We start from the raw sequence: 7,419 nt of genomic DNA, 5'->3' as shown, positions 1-7,419 counted from the left end.
TATGCATATAGATATTATCCTGTCACTGACAATATTGTACTTCAAGATGGAGCTAGCAATGACTTTTTTAACTATGAAAGCAACTCCATTTTTCTTCACCTTTTCATCTCCAGAGTAATATATCATATGATCATCCGACTCAAAATGCCCCATGCCAGTCCATCTCATCTCACCAATGCCTAGTACGTCAATATTTATGCGTTCCATTAGCAATTCAAAATACTTGGGTCAGGTACATCTTCATCTTTAAATTGACATCACTGTTCTTCAGCACTTCAGAGAAGTCCTTGAGAAGAGATTTTTTCTTCAATGCAACATACCTTTTGAAATCATGACTCCTGCTACTGTGGGTGTTGGTTGTGGATCAAAGTAAAATGAAATAATTTAAAATTTAAAATTTTTTCCATCTACTGTGATGTTGCACATTGTTCCAGTTGCGTACACTTTAGGCAAGAATGAGAAGGAGTAGAAGTCATATGTTGATGACAATTCTAAGATGGCTATGATCATTTTACTACCACACTATCACAACAGAGGCGAGCACAATTCTTTTTTGGGGTACTGTTAACTACTTCATAAAGATTTGATCAATGTTTCATTTGAGACTAAAATCACACTATGAGTAGGGAGCTCTGTTGGCCTAGAGGTATAAGCTGCCCTGCAATCCCAAAGGAACATGGTACGAATCTACCAGCTGCTCCGCAGGAGAGAGATCAGTAATCTCTTCCTGGGTGATTTACTTCCTCTGAAAACCCCAGGAACTGTCAGCTATGTGTCGTTCTGATTCAAGGATACTCAAAACAACAACAACAACGATGGACAGTGAAGATGTAACCAGCACAAGGAGGGTGTTGAGCTGCCTGTCACTATAAGCCAACTGAGCAAAGATAAAGGCTGAATTTCTTTTGTACACTTAATTCTGATGCTGACAATCTTAGCGAGGTAGTGGAACTGATGCCCTAAAGACCACTTCTGACATCTTAGAATCAATGTAAGCTTTTAAGGGGGTTTCTCAAAATGTCTCAGTGTTGTAGATTAGGGGAAATAATTTGAGGCAGGGGTTCTGTGAAGTAGGAATGAGAAAGAATCGTTGAGAAGTCCAATAGTTTCATAATACACCTTTCTGGGGACACTCTGTACCTTGTATTTGGAGGAGGTATTTATTAGATTTCCCTGCAGATGGTGTATTTTCGCATATTCAATCCTTCAGTCTTTCATGCTGGATTTACTTGATCATAAATCCTTAGCTCTTTGAACACACTTTACAGTGTGATAGTCATTAAACCTGAAAGACCTGAAGAAGACCCATGGCTTGGGTAAGGCCCAGCTTCATCCTTAAAGTGACATCTTTCCTGTTAAATACAATAATGGAGTATTTTGTGTTCATTGAAAATTCTATTTGATATTCTTTTCTCTCCCTTTTTTAATTGAGATTTTAATGAAAGTTTATAGAGAATTTGGATTTCTAGTCATTCACTGTTGTACATTTTCTTCCCTGTCCCCCTACCCCACCAGTTGACTTTTCTCTTTAGAAAAAAAAATTCCTGAATATATCTTCATGTGTTTGTTTGCCACCTGAATGTCTTCTTTGGTGAAGTGACTGTTCATATCGTGTGCCCATTTTGCAATTGGGTTGTTTGCCTTTATCTTGTTGTGGCGCTCGAGTACTCTATAAATTCTAGATATAGGTCCCTTATCAGACATGTCATTACCAGATATTTTTCCCAGAATGTGTTTTTCCTTTTTACCCTGTTGGAGAAGGTTTTAGATGTGCATAGGGATTTGATTCTTAGAAGGTCCCATTCTTCTATTTTATATTCTCTTGGTTGTAGGTTTTTCAGGATGTTTGGATGACTGTTAATTAGGGCTTCTAGAGTTCCTCTAAGCTTTTCTCTAGTAAAGTTTATGGTCATTGGTTTTAGTCCTGGGTCCTTGGTCCACTTTGAATTGGTTTTTGTGTATGGAGTGAGGTGTGAATCTTGCTTGAAGTTTTTTACAGATAGTTTCCAGTTTTGGCAACACCATTTGTTAAAAAGGTTATTGTTTCCCCACTTAACTGATTTCATCTCCTTATAAAAAATCAGTTGTCCATAGGTAGATGGACTGGATTCTCAATTCCATTCCATTGATCTATGTGTCTGTCATTGTAGAGAGATGGAAATCAAAACAACTATAAGATATCATCTCACCCAAGTAACAACAGCAAAATTTAACAGAACAGCAAGCAATTAATGCTGACGAGGTTGTGGAGAAATTGGAACCCTTATTCACTGGTTGTGGGAGTAAAATGGTGCAATCACTATGGAAGGTAGTGTGGTGCTTTCTCAAAAAGTTGGAAAAAGAAATACCATTTGAACCAGCAATTCCACTACTAGGAATATAACCTAAAGAAACTAGAATGCCACCTAAGCAGATATATGCACACCCATGGTGGCTTTGCTCACAATAGCAGAGAGTTGAAGCAACCCAAGTGTACATCAATAAACAAATGGATAGAGAATCTGTGGTATATTCATACAATGGAATACTATGTTGCATTGAAAAGGAACTCATGAAATATTATACAAAATGGGTGAGCCTGGAGAACATTATGCTGAGTGAAATATCTCAGTCACAAAGGGACAAATACTGCATAATGCCACTGTTGTAAAACAGGAGTGACCTTGGGGTTCAGGGAAATCTAAGAAAATGGGATAAATAATGTATACTTCATTGAAACAGAGGAGGGAGAGAACTGTTTGAAAGGAATATATAATTAGGTATTATTTTTCTGACAAGAGTCCAATGAGAGCTGCATGGGGAGTAGACTGGAAGGAGTGGAATGTATAATAATGAAAGGGGTTTTTTTTTGTTAGTTTTTTTTTGTTGTTTTTTTCTTTTCAAAGAGAAAAACCAACTTGAGGGAGGGGTAGGCAGAGAAGAAAATGTGCAACAATGAATAAATGGAAATCCAAAGTTTCTACAAACTTTTATTAAAATGTCATTTAAAAAAGAATTATTTCATCTGTGTGTCTGCATATCTCAAAGATAACCATGTGTCTTGATCATATTTTAGGTAAAGAAGGCTCTCAACAACAGGATTAAGGTATTAGGTTAGACCCTTAATTCTTTTAAAATTGATTGACTTAGTACATTAAACTATGACCCAGTCAAGTTAAGGTGAATTTTGGGTGGTCAGTGGCATAATACTTTTATTGTTCAAAATGGCTTTCCTAGGCCATTGCCTTCTGACTCAAGCTTAGGTAAGAACTGCAAATAGAGTGTGTGGATTATCAATTGGCCAGTTTTGCAATAAACCACATTTAAATTCAACAGGTTCAGTAGCAGAAATTGGGAACTTCACTTCCAACAAGAAAGAAGCAGAGAAAGCAACGTGCTTTCTTTGGGGTCAGAGATTCTTGCCCCTAGACCTAGACCACAGAAGCAACAGTAGCAGCAATAAAGAGCTTGAGATTAATAAGAGACAGAACTGACCTGGGATTGCCACACAACAGAGCCAGACCCAGAGACCTTAGCCCAATCTTGCTGGAGGACTTGGGGGGAAGAAAGACACATACAATAATTGTAAATGCTAAGAAAGCTTTGTAACACTGATTTAAAGCCTCTAGGACAAATGTCAAAGGACCTGCAGGACTAGAAGTTGGAAAGGAGGAAGACATGATAATTGAAAGAACAAAGAAAACTGTAACATTGATTTATAGTCTTGAGGTTGAAAGTTACAGGGCCTGCAAGCACACTTGAGAAACATTCCTGATTGAGGAGTTGCATACTGTTTCTGATCTATATTATTACTTCTTAACATCCTAAGGCTGTTGTTGGTAAGTGCCTCTGAGTCTGTCCTATCCTGTGCCATCTTCACAATATCTGATACACTCAAGCCCATTGCCACAGTCACTGCGTCAAAGAACCTAATCGAGGGTCTAGATTCTCTCTTTTCAACATGCCTGGGAAGGTGGAGGGTCAGCCAGGTATGATATCCGTCTCCAAGGAATACCCTTCATAGCAACAAACCTCTCTTGGCAATGCCCAAAGTATGTGAGATGAAGCTTCATAATCTTTGCTTCTAAGAATCACTCTATTGGCACCTTTTAAAAGAGATCTATTTCTTCTTTTGGCAGTCCATGGGATCTTCAACACTCTTCTCCAATACCACAGTTCAAAGGTATCTATTCTTCTGTCATCCTTAGTCATTGTCCAGCTCTCAGATGCATAGCAAGTGTCTGAAATAACCATGAGCTGAATCAGACACATCTTACTCTTCAAACTGATGTCATTACTCCTCACTATTTGGAAAGGTCCTTGACTACAGACATAAGTCTCCTAATCTCCAGACTGCTGATACCAAGGGTATTGTGGATCCAAGTAAGACAAAGTTATTGACGGTCTCAATCCTTTCTTTCTCCATTATGATGTTGTCTACTGGTCCAGTGGTGAGGATTTTTGTTTTCCTCATGGTGAGACGCAATCCATATTGATGGCTGCAGTGTTTAACCTTCTATAGCAAGTGCTTCAAGTTTTCCTCACATTCAGCAGACAAGATTATGCTATTCACATAAAGAATGTTACTGAAGAGTCTTCCTCCAAACCTGATGCCACATTTTTCTTCATAGAGTCCAGCTTCTTAAAAATTTTGCTTAGCATACAGATTAAATAGATATGGAGAAAGGATACACTCTGACATACATCTTTCCTAATTTTAAACAATGCAATGTTTCCTTGCTCTGTTTGCACAACAGATTGTTGGTCTAAGTTTCACATGAGCACAATTAAGTGTTCTGGAATTCCCATTCTTTTCAATGTTAGCCATGATTTGTTATGATCCATACAGTCAAATGCTTTAGCATAGTCAATAAAGCACAAATAGACATTCTTCTGGTATTCTCTACTTTCAGCCAGCATCCATTTAACATCAGCAATGATATCCTTGGTGCCATGGCTTTCTCTAAATCCAGCTTAAACATGCAGCAATTCTCTATTTTACTGTTCTAGCCATTCTTAAATGATACTCAGAAGAATTAGGTTTATATTAAGGATATTATTTAAGGATTTCCACATTCTGTTGGATCACCTTTCTTGAGTATGGGAACAAATGTGGATCTCTTCCACTCAGTCAGCCAAGCAGCTGTCCTCCAAATTTCCTGTCATAGACTGGTGAGCAATATGTCCAAAGTTGCCTGTTTCATATGAAACATTTTGATTGGTATCCCATTGATTCTTGGAGCCTTATTTTTTGCCAATGGCTTCAGTGCTGCTTGAATTTCTTCATTCGTTACCATTGGTTCTTAATCACACGGTACTTTCTCAAATATTTCAGTGTCAGCCAATTATTTTTATTTATTTTTATTTTATATATTGGGGTGCACACAAAATTAATATACATTGTATTTCACACTATCCTTCATTCACATTGTGTTTCATACAATCAGAATTCCCATTTATTGTGTTTTGTAAAATTAATCACCATTGAGCCACCATCATCCTGTCTTTTTAGATCCTTGCTGGACTTTCCCATTTCCTTTACCCACTACCTCAATTCACCATATTGTACAATCTCGTGATTTCTTCCATGCACATCCTCATCCCCCTGCTCCTATTCCTTCTCCCCTTTGAACCCCATTCATGTTTTACTAGTTATCCTTCCATTTTTATAATGGTCTTATGCAGTATTTGTCCTTATTAGACTGAGTTAGTTCAGTCAGCGTCATATTCTCTAGTCTCTCCCAAGCTATGCAGTAATTTTCAAAATCATTGCTCCTGAGTGCTGCATAGTATTTCACCATGTAAATGAGTTAATTCTTATTGATACAGTGACTCTCTGTATCCCTCCATCTTCTTTTGATGTTTCCTGGATCATTCAAGATTTTACTTAAATCATCCCTAAGTATTGCAGCTAGAAACTTGAATTTGTTTTTCAGTTCTTTTAGCTCAAAAAATGCTGAGCAAATTCTTCCCTTTTATTCCCCAATTCTAGGTTTCTGCACATTCCATTATAATAGTTTGCTTTGTCTTCCCAAACTTCAAAAAACATACATAAATTTAAGTATGGTTTTGTGAGTTCTGTGTGACATGGTAATGAATTAGCCGACCCAGGAATAGAACAATGAGAGCTCTGAGAGGGGTGAATGGAGTTAGAATGAATACAGGTGGGTTTCAGGATTGTGTGGGGCATGCCTAGCCCAGGGGCATTGTTTTCCTGCTGTGGATGTTGCTGATGGGAACTACTCCCCCTTGTGGCACTAGGGGAGGGACGACTTGGTTGCCTCATATCCCCTGCTCTCCTTTTTACTCTTGTCAGAAACAGGAGCCATGAAATGACTCCAGACTCATGGATGCAGGTGACTCTACAAGAATAAGACATTAGAGGCATGGAAAACACAGATAAACTCTATTTGTGTTATTTTTTAATTTATTTTAGAGGCATGAAAAACACAGATAAAATCTATTTGTTGCTACAAAGGAGAGACCTGAAAACTGATTTTTGGCCTGAGACAAAAGGTAGCCCAAGTGCATGTACATATTAATAGGAGATAATTAATGATGATAGTTAAAGGATTGAAAAGGGAAGATGAAACTGGGATTTTTATTTAAAGGCTTATGTGTTATTTTCCCTTTAATAATCTGCAACAAAGTTTTACTTGAATGTGATGGTATTGATACTGTTTGATAATTCATGCATTATGCTCACAGGAAACTTCCAGAAATTAAAGTTAGGCTCAGAAAAGGCTATGACATAATATCATTAATTCCAGAATGAAAGCATTGACTACTAGAGAGGCATATACTTGCTTTTTAAAAGTATTGTTGTTGTTATACGTCACTGAGTCAATTACAACTCACAGTGGTTCTTTGCACAGTAGCTCTGAACTCTGCCTCATCCTGAATCAACATGTCTCTGAAAAACTGCCCTCATTATTGTGTCAATTATTGTGTCAATCCATCTCATCTTGGATCTCCCTGTCCTGAGCTGTCCCTCGATCCTTCAAAGCATCATATCCTTCTCTAAAGACTGGTCCCTCCTAGCTAGCTACATGCCCAAAGTATGTGAAACAGAATCTCGAAATTCTTGCCTCCAAGGAGCAGCTTGGTTTCACCCTCTCCAAGACAGATCTGTTAGTTCTCTCAGTAGTTCATGTTCAATACTCTTCTCCAGCACCACAACTCAAAGACATCAATTCTCCTTCTATCATCCCTAGTCATTATCCAGCTTTCTGATGCATAGAAAGTAATTGCAAAGACCATGCCCTAAATCGGGTGCACCTCAATCTCTAGGCTGACATCCTTACTTTCAGCACTCCAGGGGGATCCCTGACAGCAGATTTTTTTAAATGCAATTCATCTTTTGATCTCCTGACTGCTGGTGTGAAGAGTGTTGATTGTGAGACTGAACAAGCTGAAATTTTTTAAAACCCCAATCTCTTC

This window comes from Elephantulus edwardii, unplaced genomic scaffold, assembly GCF_000299155.1.
Source record: "Elephantulus edwardii isolate Elephantulus edwardi_28Jun2011 unplaced genomic scaffold, EleEdw1.0 scaffold00002, whole genome shotgun sequence".
In the NCBI taxonomy this organism is placed as follows: domain Eukaryota; kingdom Metazoa; phylum Chordata; class Mammalia; order Macroscelidea; family Macroscelididae; genus Elephantulus; species Elephantulus edwardii.
Note: the sequence above shows the minus strand (reverse complement) of the source record.